Raw genomic sequence first — 20,983 nt, forward strand, 5'->3', positions numbered from 1 at the left:
TTTTCTGGTGTGTTTTGATACTTTTATTACAAAAGCATACAAAAGTCTCTATCTATATCTCTATATCTCTATATGTCTCTCATACAACATGGACCAACTTTTAACCTCTCATCCCAACACTCTCTTCCGATTATGTGTCGTTTCAATTGTCACCATGCAACTTGGCTGGGTGTTGTACCTCTCTCACCAACCACAGCCCTTCAGCAAAGGACTTCTGTGACTCTGTAGAACTGACTTGATCTGTGAACTTTCCAAGCGGAATTTTTCCCAATGGCAAATCCTACCTTCTGGACTCTGATGACAAACTTCCCTGCAAATGTCTCCTACTCTTCCTTTGCTCCAATTGGTTCATCTAATCATGTGCTTGTTGGAGTAAACTTCTCTCTGACTATTCTCGGCAAGTCTGACAGTTCATTTTGGCAGTTTGGCAGAAACTGCAAGTACCCAGGTAAAAATATCATTCCTTTCCTGTAGTAATTCTCAGCAGTCTACTGTAGAATATGAGAGTACAACTCTCATATACTATTATTCTAACTGCAGCATTTTTCCTGGGAGTCATCACACTTTTGGTCTGGTCCCCTAGATCTACTGCCCTTGATATTAACTCAGCCTAGGAATTCTTCTACAGAAACCTTCTTTCTCTCTCTCTCTCATGCACAGATTCAGCCTATCTTGTCTTCAATTATCCTACCATGAATAGTGTAGTGAGGAAGTTGCTCTGAATCGACTTGCCTTCTCTTTCTGGAAGGAAAACCTCACTGAAAGCAATCTCAGATCATTTCAAAAAGTCTGCAACAATTGTCTCCACTGTCCACTCTCAGCAAAGCCAAAAAACAACATCTGTCCAACTTCAAAAATGACCTTTCAAACTTGTCTTCCTCCTCTAAAAGCTGGTGGTGTCTTGTAAAGTCCGTCTCTGGTGTATGCTTCCCTTCCTTCCATTCCCTCACTTCAAATGGCAGCACAGCCAACTCCGCTTCATGAGAAAGCATTCCTCTATTCTTGTAGGCATTAAATGCCTCAATTCTGTGTTTGCTTCCAAATCTTGTGTCCCCTCGCTCTTGCTCTCGCTCTCGCTCTCTATGGACCCACCCTACCCAGTTGTACTGCTCTTAGACTCTCTTCTTTCTTTTGCACCTGTGAAGGTGGAGAAGTTTGTTGCATCCCTCTACTCTGATTCTGCAACTGGACAGGATGGCATCAGCTTCTGTGTCCTAAAAACTGCTCTGCTGCTATTGCACATCCTCTCTCTCTTTGCCTTTTTCACCCTGTGATTTGTGCTCGGTCATATTCCGTCTGCATGGAAGTCAGCCAAAATCACTGCATTACATAAATCAGGTGCAAAAACCGATCCCGTTAACTACAGACATCAGTTTGCAGCCAATCATCAGCAAGCTCATGGAATCCATCATCGTAGTTGATATAAAATACTTCATTTCTTGAACACCCTCATCTCAGATCATCAATTTGGATTCAGACCAGGTCACAATACCTTGGACATGCTACTTCTACTCACCCAACAATGGATGGAGACACTCGATGTCAGACATGAGATCAGGGCCATCTCTGAGCAAGACATCTCTCAAGCTTTTGATACAGCTGGCATCCCACCTTGCTCTCCATTGCTCTGCCTATGACATAAAGAACAACTCCACACATGGCTTACTAACTTACTCTATTCTTGTAGCCAACATATACCTCTCAATGGAATCCTCTCATCCCCTCTCTTTGTCAAGGCTGGAGTATCCCAAGGCAGTGTTCTGGGCCCCATCCTACTCCTAATCTTCATCAACGATCTCTCTGACTCTGGAAAATCATATTTCTCTTTGCTGATGACTTCACCCTCTGTCATAACATCCCCCATTAGTCAGTTCGGCAGGCAGCAGCCTCTTCCCACTCTTCAGACCTTCATAGACTCAAAGATGGTCACATACTTTGAATATATCTTTCATTCCTGACAAATCTCGACTCTCTCCCTCTGAGACGACAGTCCAGCGAACCCTCCCATTTTTCTTTACAATCCTCTTGAACAACTTGTGTCACTCAAACCTTCAGGTCTCACATCAGTGATGATCTTTCTTCGGCAAACCACATTTCAAAGTTAGGCTCCAAAGCCAGTCACTGACTGGGCATCCTCCGTCATGCAAAGTCCTTTCTTTGCACACCTGAACTCTAATCCACCAACAAAGCCTTCACCTGCAGTTTGATGGAGAACTACCCTCCCCTCTGGGCTGCCCACCTTGCCTCACACCTCACTTAGCTTGACACCATGGTGATCAAGGCCTTCAATATTGTTGCGGGCTGGCAAGATCGGGTAAGAAGACCACAAGGTGGGGGAAGCTACGTCGATTCCCACCAGACTACCCGGAATTGTAGGCCGTCGCTCAGGGATATTTTCGTGACGCGGCGGGTCGCTTAACCAATCGTGGATGCCAATAACTCAACCGCGTGACCGAGGGTCCTCCCGCAATGGAATCTGGTTACCTAATTAACCATGCAGTTTAACCACCGGGGAACCATGCCCTCAGTACGCCTTGTCCAAACCGGATCACTCTACCGGATCGGATCACCTTTCCGGATCGGATGCAGCCGAGCGACACTGCCAAGGACGTCCCGGCTAGAAGGAATGGTCCGTTGGGAATAAAGACCCAGCTAAACCTGGATTTTAACCATGCTGGACCAATGAGAGAAAAGACACAGTCGAGCTGGGAACATGTCTACAACAATTATTTATTTACAATAAGCGAGGAAAAGCATGTGGCATGACAAAGGTTTATTGGGTATGTAACGCAGGGAAAGATGAGAGGGATGTGGGGGGTGCGACAATTATACAAGCAACTTACCAAAGCAGACACAGTGCAGACTTGTTGTGAGATTATTCACAGTAACAACAATAAAATATCTTCTACAGGCTTACTTAACAGACAGGCGCCAGCACACTCAGCCACACACACAGAAAAAGAAGAAATCACAAATGTGAAGGATTCTTGCAGCCAGGGAGGGAGGGAGTGGAGGTTGTCGTTTTTGGTACCTGAGTGTTTTGGGGGAAGGATGCTCCGTGGTGCGGCACCCGACAATGGCTGCGTTATTCTGGCCACAGCCGCACATGTGGAGATCGTGTTCTGAACAGGAGGAGCTTGAATGGAGAATGGCGGAGTCCAGCGGGCCAAGGTGGAGCAATAGGCAGGACGCCTGGTCGATGTCGTGTGGGCGGAGACAAGTAGCAGGAACACCAACTTCTTCCACAATTCCACAATTTTCCTCAATTCTCAATTCCCCGAATTCCTCCTCAATTCTCCTCCATTCTCCTCAATTCACGGAGGACCTCTCCAAGCCCGGAGCTCGGGGAGGAGCCATGCCAAAACCGACGTCATCGTCTGAGCTGGGCATTCCGACTGGCTCTGACCCTTCACGTGGTCCGCCTTCCTGGGCTGGGTTTCGGCCAGACACCGGTATAGCCCGCCCACCTGGGTGCAAAACGTACGTGACACGTCGCGCATGTCTGGCCTTGGGCAGATGGATGGTGGTGCAGCTTAAAGCGTTTGTCCAGCCAAGCGTGCGCGTTGGGATTTTGCCTCAGTAAACGAGACTCCGGGTAGACGGTGGTACACTGTGGTAAGCGGGACAAGGGTAGCAAGCGAGGCAAATTTACCTCAGAAAATAAAAGGAGGGAATAAAATAAAAGGGAAAAATGATTTAATAACCTAACAAATAGCCCATCGCAACACACTCCCTTGTCTTCCCACTAGACAAAAGGTAGGGACCTTACAACACGTATATTAATGGAATAACTGACTCGGGACAACTATCTGTTGTATGCATGTGGTTCTGAGAACCGCAACAATATCATTGACATCTCCTGCAATGAAGCTGAGTTTATGAGCCTATCACTTTCACTTCACAGACAGATTGGTGGTCCCTCTGACTTCAGCCGTGCCCTTTCTGGTCTTGCTCTCTCTGTACTTCCTCTCTCAAGCATGCAACACATTCTTCCAACACATACCTTTATTTGGATGGTGTATAGGCAACCCACAGCTGCCTCAATCGTTCCCGAAAATAAAATAAAGACAACCCGGGTTAGGTGCATGAAGCAAAAACATTCCTACTGCTTTTAATTCAAAACACCTCACTGCACTGGAAAACGTGAGTACAGGAATGCTGTACATACTATAAAGGGTGAGGACTTGTAATGCACTCACCCACCTGGAGTAGCACAACGCAATACACATTTACATCGAGAATTTGCGTGTCCCCCCGTCCCCTCAGGTGTATGATCAGGCTATTATTATTGTCAGGTCAGGCCAGATCAGATCTGTGACTTGCTTCAGGTACCATGGAAACTTGTACTAACCTGTTTCAGGTTGTTGGCAACTAAACCGTCACCTCCACCAGGTTTTCTGGTGAGGAGGGTTTATTATGGATAGCGACACCCAGCCGGACTAAAAACAAAACCTGTCAAAGGGCATAGGAGTTCCTTGTGAGCCAACGCGAGTTCCTCGTGAGCCAACGGGAGTTTCTTGTGAGCCGTCTGGTGCCCAACTGCATCTGCAGATGTCTTCCTGCAGTGGGTAACCTTTCCTCGGAGGTTGGTGGCAGGATTTGCACTCCAGCCTGTTTGGAGCACAGACATCATCCCAACTGACTGGAAAAGGGGCCTCATTGTCCCTCTCTGGAAAGGGAAGGGTGATCGTCAGGACTGCAACAACTACCGAGGGGTGATGCTGCTCTCAGTGCAAGATCTTTGCGAGGATAACTCTTCATGGGGTTTGCCACAATCTGCTTGGGTTCCAGCACCCACAGCAGTCGGGTTTTACACCCAAGAAGTAAATGATTGACCGTCTCGTTGCTCTCCGGGTCCTCACCAAATGCAGATGAGAGTTTCGGCAGACGCTGCTTGCAGCCTATGTTGATCTCTTTAAAGCATTTGATTCAGTGAATTGGGATTCCCTCTGGAGGATTCTCGTTTTTCACAGGGTGCCACCAAAGTTGAACTGTCTGATTTCTCAACCATACTCTGGCACAGAGAGTGCTGTGAGGTTGTGGTGGTTCCATCTCTGACTTATTTCCAGTTGTTACTAGAATTAGTCAGGGGTGTGTACTGGCCCCCACACTTTTCAGCACTTGTATGTGCTGGATTCTGGGGAGGATATCAGAGAGATCAAGCTGTGGTGCATCATTTGGCAATGTCAAGATCTCTGACATTGATTTCACTGATGATTCAGTCATCTTTTCAGAGATGCTGGATATCCTAATGGGGGCCCTCTAGGCACTGAATGATGGGTCGGAGCTGCTAGGATTATGGGTTTCCTGGGTTAAAACTAAGATCCAGGTTTTCAATGATATCTTGGATGCTGCTATCTTGTCTGTACCTGTTTGTGGTGAGGATGTTGAAGTCACGGAGAGATTCACTTACATTGTCAGTGATATTCATGTCTCCACTGGCTGTGAGCCGGAGATCAATAAATGCCTGGGTCAGGCCTGGGGAGTTTTGGATTCACGGGATCGTTGGGGTGTGGCACTATCGGTACCTATGCAGGAGGACGAAAGTCCGAGTCTTAAAGTCCTTGGTGCTTCCAGTCTTGCTCTCAAAATATGAGACTTTGAACCTGACCAGGGATCTGAGATGGAGACTTTACTCTTTCAGTTTGAGGTCTCTTCAGAGAATGCTTGACTCTCACTAGTCAGACTTTGTGTCCTCCAAGCGGTTGCTGAGAGAGACTCAGATGAGATTTGTTACCTCTATATTCCGTGAGTATCAGCTGCGGCTGTACGGACATGTGACTCATTTTCCTGATGCTTATTTTACTCAGCTTTTAGTCTTTGTCCTGATATGGCTGCCACCGAAATATCCCAATGGATTCACACTGGTATGGACATTTATATTCCCTCCACGTATCTATCAAGTTAAGGTTCATTCCCATCCATGGTTCACTCCGGCTTGTGCATCAGCAATTGCTCATCACAACCACTTTTTTAGCAGTACCATGTGCAATGGTCTCTGTAGTCCAATTTTCTGTTCCACAAAGCAAGTGATCTCTGAAAAAGAGTTGTTGAGGATGCTAAGCAGCAATATGCATCTTCTATCGCCGATTCCATTGGGACTCAGCAGCTTGGCTCTTGTGACTTTTGGCGGATTGCCATTGGTCTACTCAATTGCAATAAATCTTCTATACCTCCTCTCTTTCATGGATCTGAAGTTGTTACTTCACCTCTGGGTAAGGCTAACCTCTTTTCAAATCACTTTGTTTCTAATTCTACCCTCAATGATCAGAGACACCTTCTTCCTGATCTTCCATCTCATACAGACTGTGATGTTACTGTTCCTTTTATCACTTCAAAGAAGGTTGCCAGAATTATTTGTTCTCTCGATGCCTTGAAAGCGACTAGTCTTGATGAAATCCCTGTGATTGTATTGAAGACGTGTTGTCCTGAACTGTCATCGACTCTTGCCAAGCAATACAACCTGTGCTTGTCTGCTTTGGTGTTTCCTTCATTCTGGAAAGTGGCTTCTGTTGTCCCTGGTTTTATGGGTGCTGGTGACCATTCTGAGCCAAGTAACTCTTGCCCCATCAGCCTGCCTCCTGTAATACGCAAGGTATTTGAATGCTTCATCATGAACAATTTCTCAGCCATCGACAGGACAATGAACTTCTCCCTGACGGCCAGTATGGCTTTCATCATTCCCGCTCTACTGGTGATCTGCTATCCTTATTTATGGATAATTTCAACAAGCATTGGAGCTCAAGGGTGAAGCTCGATTGGTTGCTTTGGATATCTTTAAATCCTTTGATAAACTTTGGCACAAGGGTCTGTTCCACAAGCTTCAGTTGTATGGTGTATCTGGAGTGATGCATTCAATCATTTCAGCTTTCCTTACAAATCACATGACGAAGGTAGTGCTCAAGGGTCAATTTTCTCCTACTTGCTCCATCAATTCTGGTGTTCTGCAGGCCTCTGTCCTTGGTCCCACTATGTTCCTTGCTTATATCAATGATCCACTGGTAGTGGCTGGATAAGAAAACCAGGGAACTAATGGTAGGATGTGGTTAACGCACAAAATATTTAACGGAGAAGAAAGTAAATACCCATGCATTTTTTTGTTAATGCAGTAAACTAACTTCGGTACACCACGGCACACCTGTCAACTCTCACGTTTTTGCCGTGAGACGCACGACTTTCTGTTGAAAGTCTCGTTCTCATGATAAATTCTCACACTTTTTAAAAAAAATCTCGGCACCAAAAAATATTTCCAACATTATTGCATTGCCACTGGTTTAACTGATGTTATAACCTTGAACACCGACAAATCCATTTGAAATGTCTTGTTACTGGGGATTCATTTTTCACGTGAAATCGCCACGAAATACTGGGAAATACTATCAATTTGCTGAAATAATACATCTTGATTACAAGGATTAAGATAGTTTTAATTCTTGTACAGCATTTGATCCGTTGATGAAAATAAATGTGTGTCTTGTTTGTTAATGTTGCTCGTTCATTTCTTTTAGTCCATGTCGTGGACTAAACAGTAACAACATGACATAAAAACCTATCTTCTAACTGAAAAAAAATATGGATGAATTTGGCACTAGAATGCAGGAAATTGCATCGAAGAGACACCAGAAAGCAAACATTTTCTGGGGGGAGGATGCCCCCAGACCTCTCTAGATTTTTCCGGCGTTTCGCACCCTCAATTTTCGGTCGCTTCGCAACCTCGATGGACACATTTTACATTTTCACTCTTTTTCATAATTAGGGGTTGACAGGTCTATCACAGGTGATGAAGGTTGTGGTCAAGTTTCATCGAAATTCTGTTCGTAGTTTTAGAGAAGAAAGTAAATATTTTTTTTGGGGGGGTGGCGGGGGGCAACATCCCCTGATACTCCATTCGACCCGGATTTTTTAAATGTAATGAACAAACGGGTGATGAAGGTTGTAGTCAAGTTTCATCAGAATTATGTTTTGTTTCTGAGAAGGAAGAAAATACTTCTATGGAGTAGGCAACTCCACCCCACCCCCCCAACACCCTGTAAACTCCCCCCATAGACCCCCTCAGACCCAGATTTTTTCAATGTCGTGAACAAGTTTTGGTACATCATGGGCGATGAAGGTCATGATCAAGTTTCATCGGAATTGCATGTGCAGTTTCTGAGAAGGAAACAAATACCTATTTTGGGGTATGATCCCCCCTCCCCCCCCAGAGACCCCCTTTTGTCGCAATTTTGTTTTTTTAATGCCATGAACAAACTTTGGTACATACCGGGTGATGAAGGTTGTGGTAAAGTTTCATTGAAATCGCATGTGTAGTTTCTGAGAAGAAAGCAAATACCTCTTTTGCGGGGGCAACCCCCCCCCCCCCCCAGTGGACCTCCTTAGACCTCGATTTTCTTTTTATGCCATGAACAAACTTTAGTACAACATGGGTGATGAAGGTTGTGGTCAAGTTTCATCGAAATTGTGTGTGTCATTTCTGAGAAGACAGCAAATACCTCTTTTGGGGATGATCCCCACCTCTACCCTGTATAATGTTGTGAACAATCTTTGGTACAGCATGGGTAATGAAGAGTGTAGTCAAGTTTCAAAAAAATTGTCTTTTCTGAAAAGAAAGCAAATACCTCTACAGAGGGGCAACCCCCCCCCCTCCATAAACTCCCTCCTTAGACACTCTCAGTCCCCGATTTTCTTCTTTTTTAATGCCCTGAGCAAAGTTTAGTACATCACGGGTGAATGAAGTTGTGGTTAAGTTTCGTCAAAACCATGTGTGTCGTTTCAGAGGAGATCCGAGTGTTCCCATAGTGACTGGCTAACTGACGGACATCGCACGATGCTGATACCTCACCTGAACTATGGTCCAGGTGAGCAAAAAATGTCAAAAAGATGTTGTGATGGCAATCCGTAAAAGGATTGTGGTGTATTGTGGTGTCGTTCCTTCCTTGTCATACCTTCCTCCTTTTTTTGGTTGCTTTTTGACGATTCCATCCCCACATGTCTTTTCACTTTTATAAAATGTTTGTTCAAACTTGTTATATTAGCAATAGGAACACCCAGGGAAAGGACCAAAGTCTCCTGTACCACCACAAACAGGGTTGCTACCTTTTTAGTCTTCCATCACCTTCACCTGCAGGTTTTGCATATTGAAACCTCTCAGCTCTCTATCGCTGGTCACTGATTATTTAATTTACTACTCCATTTTAACCTCACTCAGTGCAAGCTTCCCTTTCGCACGCTTCCCTCTCATTATAGTGTGCCCATTTTTGTTGGTGGGAATGACACATTCCTTTTTCCCTCTCATCCTTCGATATGGTTCACTACAACCATCATCCCATTTTGACCTGTGCATCTACTTGTGATGTTTCATGGTCTTTGTAGCCTTGTTTCTTGGTCCATCACATGTCTGCTTGTTTCCTGCTCACCAAATGTCAACCTGTGTTCAAAGAAAAATGCATGATCAGCTGCAGCACACAGTGTGATTGTGGGTGGTGTAACTAGTGATTAGTGGTTAACGTTAAACCACAGACAATTTTGTGAACATGCTGTCACAAAGCTTGGCAATGGAGAGTACAATAATTGCTTAAAGAGGAATCTTTTGATAGCCCTGTGGAAAAGTCAAAAGGTACAGTGTGGTTGAAGAAACCTCACTTATTTCTGAAGATATTATCCTGTGACACAGACACTCTTGTCCAGTCGATTGATGCCATCCGTGAAGATATCTTTTGTAGTGGAACGCAGCAATTACAGGTTATTTGGTTGATGTCATCATCATTCTTAAACTTCATGCCACCCAGCTGTGCTTTGAGTGGTACAAACAGATGAAAATAACGAGTTGATGAGTTTGGACCATATCGGAGGTAACTTCGAACTTTGTAAACCATCTGTGCTTGACTCATCGTGGCCATATTTGTTGTTTTAGGGTGACCATTATCATGCAGCAAAGTCACCACCTTGACACTATGTACATACCTGGCCATCATATGGCTGTTACTCATCTTTCTTTATTGCATAATAAGTCACTGTAGTAAGGTGCATTGGTGGTTTTTACACGTTCAATAAATTCCACGTAAATTAAACCGCATCAAGATCAATTTAGGCATTATTGCTATTTATGAACCTTCCAAGTAGTGGCTGAACTTTGAAGTTGTTTTTGGTGGCGGAATGTTTTCGTTCCCTGCCGGCTCGCTTCATGTGTCGCGGTGATCCTGCTATTCTCGAAAATTATATGTTCAATATTTAATAATGCTGGCATGACAGCAATGTGAGAGAAAAAAAGTTCCTTATAAAGTCAAGGCTCGTGGAAGAGGTAGAACACAGAACGGATTAGGATGCAACATAACAAAAGGAACAGCAGAAAGAGAAGGAGGAGATGCCACCGAGGACCAATGAAGAAAAGAGATGGGGAATGGTGTTTCATCAAGGGATGCATGGGTATAGTTGAGGGGTGGGAGAGAATGCAAGGTGCGAACAATGTGGAATAATTTTTTTAATTGGAGTCGAAAAGATCATGGTGTGGGATGTTGGTGGTTTAACGGGGTGAAAAATATCATGGTTTCTGATAGGGGGATGATCTGATAAGGTGGTGAACTGCTGTCTTGAAGATCTGGAGGGAAGAATGAGATTGACGAGAATGTGGAAGTTCTCAGGAATACGACACTTAATGGTCATTTTAAAATTCACTGCACCAATTAAACACACAACTTGTGTGTCGCAGACATGCATTATAGGACATTGTACAGAGATTCACCTGGTGTTCAAGTTCAACTCGTGCTTGAAATTTCCAGAGCAAACCTGACTATGTTGGCTGCTATTTTGTTTTTTACCCAGAATGCTTTTACTTGTGTTTATGTTACTGCCTTTATAATTTGCTCCATGAACACAATGTAATTACACAAAATTTCACCACTGAAGTATTATTTTTACACGAGGAAGAGTACCCGTCCCAAGTGATGGGAAATGTTTGTTAATCTATCAAATTAAAAAATATTTCATGGACTATAAGAAGGTCAATTGTGTTACACTCTTGGTTGAACTCAGAATCAAAGCTCTGAACAACTTATATCACCGACCACAAACTAGTGGTGAAACATTGGGTGGTGGAGGTTGGATTTGTCGAAAAAGAAAGGAAAATATCCGAGTTGTGAAATAAAATTTGGCATCAACATTATTCATGCCTGTTTTCCCATCATTTCAAAAGTGAATGCTGAGCTTTTCAAAGCAGCGTGGGAAGTGGCCGCCATAAACGGGAGACAGACAAACGGATGACCAGACACCATGGTTCACAATATATAACAGATGACTTCCTTTCCAAGGAACTTCAACACAGAAAGAGACCCTTCAGCCCATCAAGCCTGGACAATGGTTGCCAACTAATGTCATTTTTCTATACACAGAGTCAAGTCTCATGAAAGAGCTAGAACACAAAATGAATCAGGATGCAACAGGGCAAAAAAACAGTATTGAGAGAGTCGGGGGTGGGGACACCAACAGTGGAATTGGAGGACAAAATAGAAGGAGAATTGGACAAACAATGGGATAGGGAGGAATGGGTTGGACAAGATGGATATCAAAGGAAACTTCATCCCCCCTCCCCAATCCTCCCTATCCCCCTCCTCTCTCCTTACCCTCTCCCCCTCTCCTTACCCTCTCCCCCTCTCCTCTCCTCTCCCCCTTCCCCTCTCTCCTCCTCTCTCATCCTCTCTCTCTCCCTCCATATATATATATATATATATATATATATATATACACACACACACACAGGGTGTCCCAAAAGTCTGGATCCATAGGCAAAAATTTATTTCAGTTTTATTACAGTAAATGCTCAAATTGACGGCCTTGGACTTCACAACACTTGTTTTTCCGCTGAATACAAGAATATTGAACATTTCTGAACCTAAAATATTTAAACACTTTAACAGTGGCATGTGTTATTGGATGCTTATCAGGATGCTTTCCATTGAATTCGGCAGCAACTCCTCTATGTGAAAAATCCTGTCCTGTGTACATGAGAATGAGTTCAATTTGATCTTCTATTGTTAGTTTCGAAGCCATCTTGGATCTTAAAGAAAAATAAAAATATAAAATTGTATATTAGGAAGAATGCCTATGCATCCAGACTTTTGGGACACCCTGTATATGTATGTATGTATATGTATATATATATATATATATATATATATATATATATATATATATATATATATATATATATATATATATATATATATATATATATATTGTTGTGGTTGAGGAAATTCGCAAACCACCATTCAGGTCCCGTAGGTGAGATATCTCTGTAAGTACATGTGTAGTTAGCCCCAACCCGTTGTTTAGAGGGAATAAATGTGATTCATTCGGGCTGCGACCCTTTAAGATAGCCGTTTTTCTGTTCTATCTTTATTTTGAACCAACCACGTCTCAACCTCCATCACACAACAACCACCAACCGCAACGCCGCTTCACAACAACAACAATGCCAACAGCCACGACCTTTACCTTCATAACTCGCTCTCGCAAACATCGCATCACCACCATTCCAAGTGTCACCGTGGCCAGGGACCGCCACTTTAGACCCTCCACCACCTTCGCCTCTCCTTCTGCGGCCGTTCCCGCGCCGCTTGTGGGCGCCGAGCGTAAGGCTGTCCTGGCCTCGTACAGGGCGCGCGCTGAGCCGCGGGTACAAAGAGCGGCCTTTCCGAGGGGAAGTCAGATCAGGAATGATACACGCCCACTTCCGATCCGTCCAATCATTAAGCGTGGGGCGATTTGGCCCCGCCTCCAGGCGCGTCGGAGAAGAATCGATATATGCAAATTCGAGGATCAGGGGAGGTTCACGCCCACTTTTCCTCCGTCCAATGGGCGAGCGTGGCTCTGCCCCCGAGCTCATCCTGATCCGGAAATTTGCATATGGGTTCTCCTGCCGCACTATAAAGCGCCGAGCGCGGGGCGAATACAGTCAGTTTTGTTTTGGGTCGGAAGCAGTTGGAGGCAGTCACAGTTTTGGGCTCAGGCGAGTTGGAGAGGTTTGGCGGCGGCGGTGAAGTGTGGCAGTGGCAGAGAGTGTTTTGGGCTCGGGTGAGTTGGAGAGGTGTGGCGGCGGCGGAGTGTGGCAGCAGCAGTCAAGACGGGTCTGGAGGAGAGTCGGAGTCTGTCGGGGTTTGGAGTCTGTCGGGGAGCTGCAGAAAGGTGAAGCCGGGAGCGCGGTCGAGGTCGCAGTGGAGTCGCTTGTCGCGGGACCCAAGCAAGCCAGCTATCCTCTTTCCCCAGAGCATCAACAATTCCCCCCTTTTTTCCCCTCCCCCCCCACGCTGAGATAGTGCAAAAAGGGGGCCCCGTTTCCACCCCATTCCAAGCAGTGCCAACGAAACCCGCGGAGTCGGGGCACCGCCGCGACATTTGCGGCTCATCACAAGACGGGTAGGCTCTACCTGGTCTCGTGCCCCCAGGCCCGTCTGCCCCCTTGTATTTGAGGGTGGCCCTTTTTCTTTTGCTTTTGAGTATATGTGTTGTCGGCGCCGTCTGTAAAGTAAAACTGTGTAAGTGTTGCCGTGTGCTCGCGTAGTCGGTAGTAGATCTGCATTGTTGTGTTTTTGTTGCAATTGCTTTTGGTGCATAATTGTTGTAATTGTATATGTGTGCTATCCGTGTGCTGCGGAATAAATGTGCCTCATGTTGAACTGTTTTTCCCGTTTCGCTTCGTCTTCTCTTTAATTTAATCTCCATCTTACTTCACGTAAAGGGTTGGTAGTGGGCTAAATACGCCCGATAATTAATCGGAACCGTCGAGGTTGACGATAACACCGCTCGGTTATCCCGATAGTACGGAACGGGTCGCTTAAAGTAGCCCGTGTCCGAAGTCGACCTGCGGCGAGGTGCGATCGCCCGGTCTACCCTCCGTGTGGGTACTTAGGTAGGTCGAATTTGGCGAGCAACCCTATCCCACGCGGGGGGCCGATTGGCACGATCATGGTGAGGTCGAAAGGCCCACCCGTGACTAGTTCCCGGCGTTAGTCCGAGAGGGTCACGACGGGATTGTCCGTCCGGTGGGCGAAGTGCCGCGATTCGAGTTACGTGGCCGCTCGCACGCCAGCAGGCGCGAATTCGCAACAATATTGTTGCGGTCTTCGCGCCCGCCGGCGTGCGACGGCCACGTAACTCGAATCGCGGCACGTCGCCCACCGGACGGACAATCCAGTCGTGACCCTCTCGGACTAACGCCGGGAACCAGTCACGGGTGGACCTTTCGGTCTCACCGCGATCGAGCCAATCAGCCCCCGCGTGGGATAGGGTTGCTCGCCAAATTCGAACTACCTAAGTACCCACGCGGAGGGTAGACGAGCGTCACCTGCCGCAGGTCGACTTCGGACACGGGCCACTTAAGCGACCCGTTCCGACTATCAGAATAACCCGAGCGGTGTCATCGTCGACCTCGACGGTTCGATTAATTATCGGGCGTATTCAGCCCACTACCAACCCTACGTGAAGCAAGATGGGGGTTCAATGGGGAAAAAGACGAAGCGAAGCGGGAAACAGTTCAACAATAAAACACATTTATTCGCGACACACGGGAAACACACAAATACAATTCCACCAAATGCACACAAAAAAAAAAAGAAAACACAATTCCATTTACACAAAAAGCAAATATAAAAGTGAAAACACAGTGCAGAGCTAATACCGACTACCGGGCACACGGCAGCACTTATACAATTCTACTTCACAGACGGCGCCGACAACACATACCCAAAACCAAGGAAAAGAAATACCCTCAAGAATGAGGTAGGCCTGGGGCGAGACCTGGTCGGGCCTACCCGTCTGGTGATGAGACGCGGAGCGGCGATGGCCCGCAACCCGCGGGCCTCGTGGACAGTGCCTGGCAGGGGGGTGGGAGCAGGGCCCCCTTGGTCGCACTATCTCAGCGCGGGGGAAACAGGAGGGGTTGCTGATGCTCGGGGTATAGAGGATCTTTATTATATGCGACGAGCGTCTCCACCTCGGCCAGGTCGCGCTGCCGGCCTCCCAGGGGTGCAGCTCCCTGCACGGACGCGAGCACCCCCTCGTCCGCCCTCGCCGCCTCTCCACAGCTCGTCCCCTCCGTTCCGACTTCAACGCACACGACGAGCAGCTCCACCGCCCGCGAAGTCTTGACTCTCTGTTCCGACTCCTTCGCCTCGTTCCGACCTTTACTACTCCTTTGACTGACGAACACCGTCCTTTTCTCCCCCGTAAGCCGCTGACCCCCTCCCGGACCTTTCCAACTCGCTCCCCCATTGGCCCGAGAAAAGTGGGCGTGAAGGCTCTTTGATCCACAAATTTGCATATATCGATCGCCCTGGGGCGGGCCAGTCGCCCCTCGCTCACCGATTGGACGGCAAAAAGTGGGCGTGTGTCGTTTTGGATCCGTTTTTGAAGCAGAAAATCCGTGATTTTGTACACGCTGTTCAACGTGCGCCCTACACGAGTCCAGCATCGGTGCCCATGAGTGGCGCGAGATGACGGTGATGCGATGGTGGCGAGTTGTGACGGTAAAGGTCGTGGCGGTTGTGGTGAAGCGGTGTTGTGGTTGGTGGTTGATGTTGTGGTGATGGCGATTGGTCCAAAATAAAGATAGTAAAAGAAAAACGGCTATCCTGAAGAGTCGCAGCACGTATAAATGACATGTATTCCCACTAGACAACGGGTTTGGGCCTAACTACACATGCACTTACCGAGATACCTCACCTAAGGGACCTGAATGGTGGTTTGCGAATCTGGTAACCACAACACTACCCCCTTCCCTTTTTACAGACTCGTCCCGAGTCGTCAAATTTTCGTGTGCCATCATGTGTAGTTTTCCCCTAGTACACTTTACTTACGGATCCCTGAGTGCGACATTCATGGTATTCGTGTCCCCAAAATAAATAACCTGAGGGCTGCGTAACTACCTAAACAAACTCACTCACACGGACGACTTAAATAAAATTGCCGGCGCTAAGACATACATGCCGGGGGCGCACTCATATGTACAGTACATCTTAACCTTAACTTACAAATTTTACACTAAACCATGGCCCAGGATCATTGAACTCTGCAAAAGAAAAGCAGTTAGCAGGGAGCCAGGCTGCCCACATGCAGTCTCTGGCTCAAAACAATGCAGGTGACAGGGAACGTGGCTGGCTGCTCACACGCAGTCCAAGGCCTTCCCTTTTGAACTGAACGCAGTGAACCACAACGGTGCTTGGGCTGCACAACGCAGTCTCCGTGCCAGCTCAAGTGGCACCGCACGCAATGAGCACAACGAATGGATGCATGAACGGTTTGAACTGAATGCAGTGAACCACAACGGTGCATGGGCTGCACAAACGCAGTCTCCGTGCCAGCTCAAGTGGCACACGCAATGAGCACAACGAATGGATGCATGGACACAAACACGGTGCACGGGCTGCCACTGCAGGCCCGTGTTGTAGCTGCCAACAGGGCAGTTCTTGCAGCTTGCAAACTGTTGCTTTTACGATCCTGGCGCACATGGAAATGAACAGGGGGGGGCAAAGCAAAATTGAACGGGGCTGGTGAACATGGGCAGTGGGCATGGCATGGCAAAGGTGCAGGCAACACAGCCCGCAGAAGAAGGCCGCTGCAGGCAAACACAGCCGGCAGATGAACTGGCCGGCACAGGCCTTGAAGAAAAACAGCCAGCAGATGAACTGGCCGGCACAGGCCTTGCAGAACACAGCTGCCGATGAAGTTGGCCGGCCTCCGCCTTGTGAAGCAAAACACGGCCAGCCGATGAAGTTGGCCAGCCTTTGCCGTTCAATGGAGGTTGGTGGAGGGAGTGCGGTGGTGCTGGCCACTTGGAAGGCGGGCTCGGACCTACCTACCTGTCTCCCTCCCAACCTATCGCCTTTGCCTGTCACTGTACATACCCACTCCCTTAATTTGTCAAACCCCAATTTAGCCCCAACTTATTTTTTTGTTGTTTTTATTTTTACTCCCCCACTATAAATCGTCCCTTAACCCCCTTTATCGTCCTTGTTCGGCTAACCTATCCTGTCACCTAGCCTACTCCCAACCCCTACGTTCCCTTCCCGGAGGGGAACAAGGGAGAGCTAACGTCCTGTGTCGAGGCCCAACGAAGCCTCAGAATGGCCTCCCCAGAGTTCGGCGATCTAACCCAAAGTGGGTCCAGCGGCCCACAACGAGAGCGAGGGGATGGATGGTGCGGAGGGGTACATCTCCTAATCTACCCTAACCATTTAACTGTTAAACTACCCCGGGGCTTTCAACAAGCGCCTCTCGCTTAAACTATTGGTTCTAACAACCCAGATTCCCGTCGCCTGTGTTGGTGTCCTCACAATTTCGGGCCTCGCCCCCCAATTTTCTCTCCGTTACCTCACACGGTCTCCTGGCTGGGACACGTGGCTCCCTTTGGCAGGCACGACCCTCTGCCGAATCTCCCGCTATGGCACCCCCGGGCACTACACTGCCTCCGAGCCTACCAGCTCCCTAACACCGGGGAGTGCCCATGGCACCTCCCCTGAAACGCACACGTGGCAGGCCGGCCTCCCGGGCCCCTTTCCGAGGGTCACCCGTGCCCACAACACTGCCCACGCGGCTAATGGCGCCCCGGGCCCCCGCACCAAGCAGGCGCACCCGTGCCCACTACTCTATCCCGGCCCCCCATGGGCCCTTGGCCTACCGCGGCCGACTAGCCTGGTGCCCGGGGTACCCACTCAGCGATACTCACCTTTCGCAGCCACGCTCCCAAGCCCGTCAACAGGGCTCCTGCACCCCTCCAAATGGGTCTCGAGCCTACTTTCCCACCAACAACAAAACGACCTCCATTTTTGTTAATTTGACTAACCCCCTAACTCACTCTACACTGACCCCGGGGTCCCTTGGGCGGGAGTCACTCCTCCCCCCCAATCACTCATCGCACCATGCATTCCCCATTCACTCCACTCACACAGACCCGCTGGCCTCACTCACTCACCAAGCGCATGCTTCCACTTCACTCACCAACTACTCTTCAACACACTCACCGCTGAACTCTGCCATCCTTCTAACTACATCCCCTAACTAACTCGTGCTCCCACGTCGTCCCTTAAACTAGTAGCACGTTCCTTTTAACACTACGTAGCTAAACTACGTCCCCGCTACACATCCAAAGTCTGTCTCTGTCTCCAAATAAATCATTAATAAATTTCCCAACCTAAATCTCGCTACAATCCCTCTAACTAATCCATTCCACGGACTCCATGAGGACTTACCCCTGCCCCATGAAGTCGGTCTAACTAAGCTAACCCTTCCCCCTAACTAGTTTCCATCCTGTGCCCAGGTAAGGGGGTCTTTCACCCCTTGCCCAGGAATCCTGTACACCCGAAAGTGAGGCTTGCTTTTTTTTTTTTCATGCGCAGCACCTGCGCGGCAACTCAGAGCTCGCGCACTTTGCACCTGCCCGTGACGTCATGCAGCTGCACGTGTTCCTCGTCCCTCCTTGGACGGGACCATCCGGCAGAGATACCCCTCCTGCCGGATTCCAACCACACGTGCAGCCATGACGTCACCGTGCGCAAAAAAAAACACAAGCCCCACGTCTCGAGGGGTTTCCCACGCGAACACATGTGCTTTGCCCGTTGGAGCTGAACACACACGATCGCGTGGAGAACCCGTCCGGTCCAAATCCATTTACCTGCCTAAACTTTGTCCGTCCGCGGGATCGGCAAATCCACCGCGTGCGTTTCCGGACCGGGACTTCACTCTCGCAAGCGAGCACGTGGTGGTCTCGTGCGTTGCACAGCACGAACCGCGTGCTCACTGCTGGGTGAACCCGGCACGGTCCTCGAAACAACTACAGCCGCTACTCGGCTTTCTCTCCTCTGTCGCCGTCTCCGTCGCCATTCCACACACGCATACCTGCATGTCACGACGCACACAGTCCACACCATCACATTCACACGGGGAGACGCGGCTGCGTGCTCCCGCATGCCAACCGACATCTCCCTCTCATACCGCTCTCTCACACACACGGTCTCCCTGGCACACAGCGACCTTGCACACGGCCGTTCACTCACGCGTGCCTCACTACTCACACAAACCATACTACTCACACGTGGTGCTCCATTCACTCGCGCGGGGGAACTCACCCGCGGTGCCTCGCCCACACACGCGAGGGCACTCAACCGCTGTGCCTCATCCACACACCGTGCCTCACTCATACACGCGGGGGCACTCACCCGCGGTACCTCACTCATACACACGGCGACACACACACGCGGTCTCTTCCACACAACGTCCCTCACTCATACACGCGGGGGCACTCAACCGCGGTGCCTCATCCACACACCGTGCCTCACTCATACACGCGGGGGCACTTAACCGCGGTGCCTCATCCACACACGCGGGGGCACTCACCCGCGGTTCCTCACTCATACTGGCCGTTTCACTCACACACACGGCCTCTTCCACCTACACGGGTTCCTCATCCACACACGGTGCCTCATCCAAACACGGCGTGCTGGGAAGCACGCACTCCAGCACCATCGCCACCACACCACTCACACACGGGGTCGCTTCCACACACGGGGACGCACTCACGCCTTGCACCACACACACAGGGACAACCACACTGGGGATTCGTGTCCCCACAAGGGTCTCCGGGGCCTCTATACCCCCCAAGCTCTCCAAGCACCTGTCCACAGCACTCGTCCCCTCAACCTCGCAAAGCACGACCGAACTCACCTGGTCGTGACTCGCCTCAAGGGGGCATACTCCCTCCCCTCGTTCCTGGAGGAGGCCATCCAGGTGCTCGCACCGGGTCCCAACACGCTCCGCGAGCTCACCCCCATTGTCCTCCACTACCTCCGTGTGTGCGTGCGCGTCACTTACCCCGTCTTCATCGTGTAGTCTTTCCTCTATTTTTTCTATCTCCCGTGTCTCTGCCAACTCTTCACCCTTTACCTCCCTTGTCTCAACTATTATTTCTGTTGTCGTCACCTCGTGTCTCGTCTCACACGTTTTGGTCTCCCCATTTAATTTTTCCCTTTCGGTCATCGTCACGACCCTCGCCCAACACGTTCCACGAATTATTTTTTCACCCGCCTCCACCGCGGGCCTGTCAGCCGTTGCACCCCCACCCAGCTCGTTTGCTCCCACACGTGGAGTCGCCATTTTAAGTTCCCTGCTCACGGCCTTCATGCCCGCCTGCAGGCATCGGCCCATGTTCTGCGTCTCACCCCGCAGCTCTTTCATTTCTTCTTTCATGTTTGCTTCCATTCCGTTTATTTGCTTGTTCATTTCGTTTTTCATTTCATTTGTATTTGTATCCATCTTCTCGTTCATGCCTTTCATTTCGTTTTTCATTTCATTTGTGTTTGCATCCATTTTTTGTGTATTCGCATCCATCTTTTCGTTCATTGCCGCCAGCATGGCGCATAGCTGGGCCATGTTGGATGCACTCAGCTGAGCCGTTTCGGCAAGGGTTGGGGAAGGGTGTTGGAGGAGGGGGGGGGGGGCAGGTTTCATGCACCGCGGCCGCTGCCGCACCCACCTCGGGCCCTGGGTTCAGTTGGGCGAGTCCGTGTTCCTGCACAATCAACATTTCCTGCTCGGGGATTCCATCCTGGACCATGGACTCTACATTATTACACATATACATTTCTAATACCGCCCGGCTCCCGCTCGCCTTGAGACGCCATCTTGCTTCTCGTGAAGGGTTAATTTGCTCGCTCGTAATTTGGAGGGAATCGGGGTCGCTTCTCTCACCCCTGGACAGATTCCCGTGAATTTAGCCGGAGACAGGACAGCCCGTTTTCCCTGTTCTCCGATACCAGTGCCGCGAGGGCGCGATGAATTTGTATCGCACGACCTGACACCAGTGTTGCTGTCTTCGCGCCCGCCGGCGTGCGACGGCCACGTAACTCGAATCGCGGCACGTCGCCCACCGGACGGACAATCCAGTCGTGACCCTCTCGGACTAACGCCGGGAACCAGTCACGGGTGGACCTTTCGGTCTCAC

The 20,983-nt window shown here is 48.9% G+C and overlaps 1 long non-coding RNA gene across 1 annotated transcript in view; it reads left to right on the forward strand.

Moving 5' to 3' along the window:
- LOC147021835 (uncharacterized) overlaps window positions 1–20,983 on the forward strand; it is a 63,493-nt gene that overhangs the window by 35,970 nt on the left and 6,540 nt on the right. The window contains exon 3 of the long non-coding RNA XR_015060959.1: window positions 8,774–8,855. This is a non-coding gene — a long non-coding RNA (uncharacterized LOC147021835). The remainder of the gene's footprint in view (window positions 1–8,773; window positions 8,856–20,983) is intronic.

The sequence above is a fragment of the Eptatretus burgeri genome, chromosome 8 (assembly GCF_056783735.1).
Source record: "Eptatretus burgeri isolate ZD-2024b chromosome 8, Ebu_testis_v1, whole genome shotgun sequence".
Taxonomy (NCBI): Eukaryota; Metazoa; Chordata; class Myxini; order Myxiniformes; family Myxinidae; genus Eptatretus; species Eptatretus burgeri.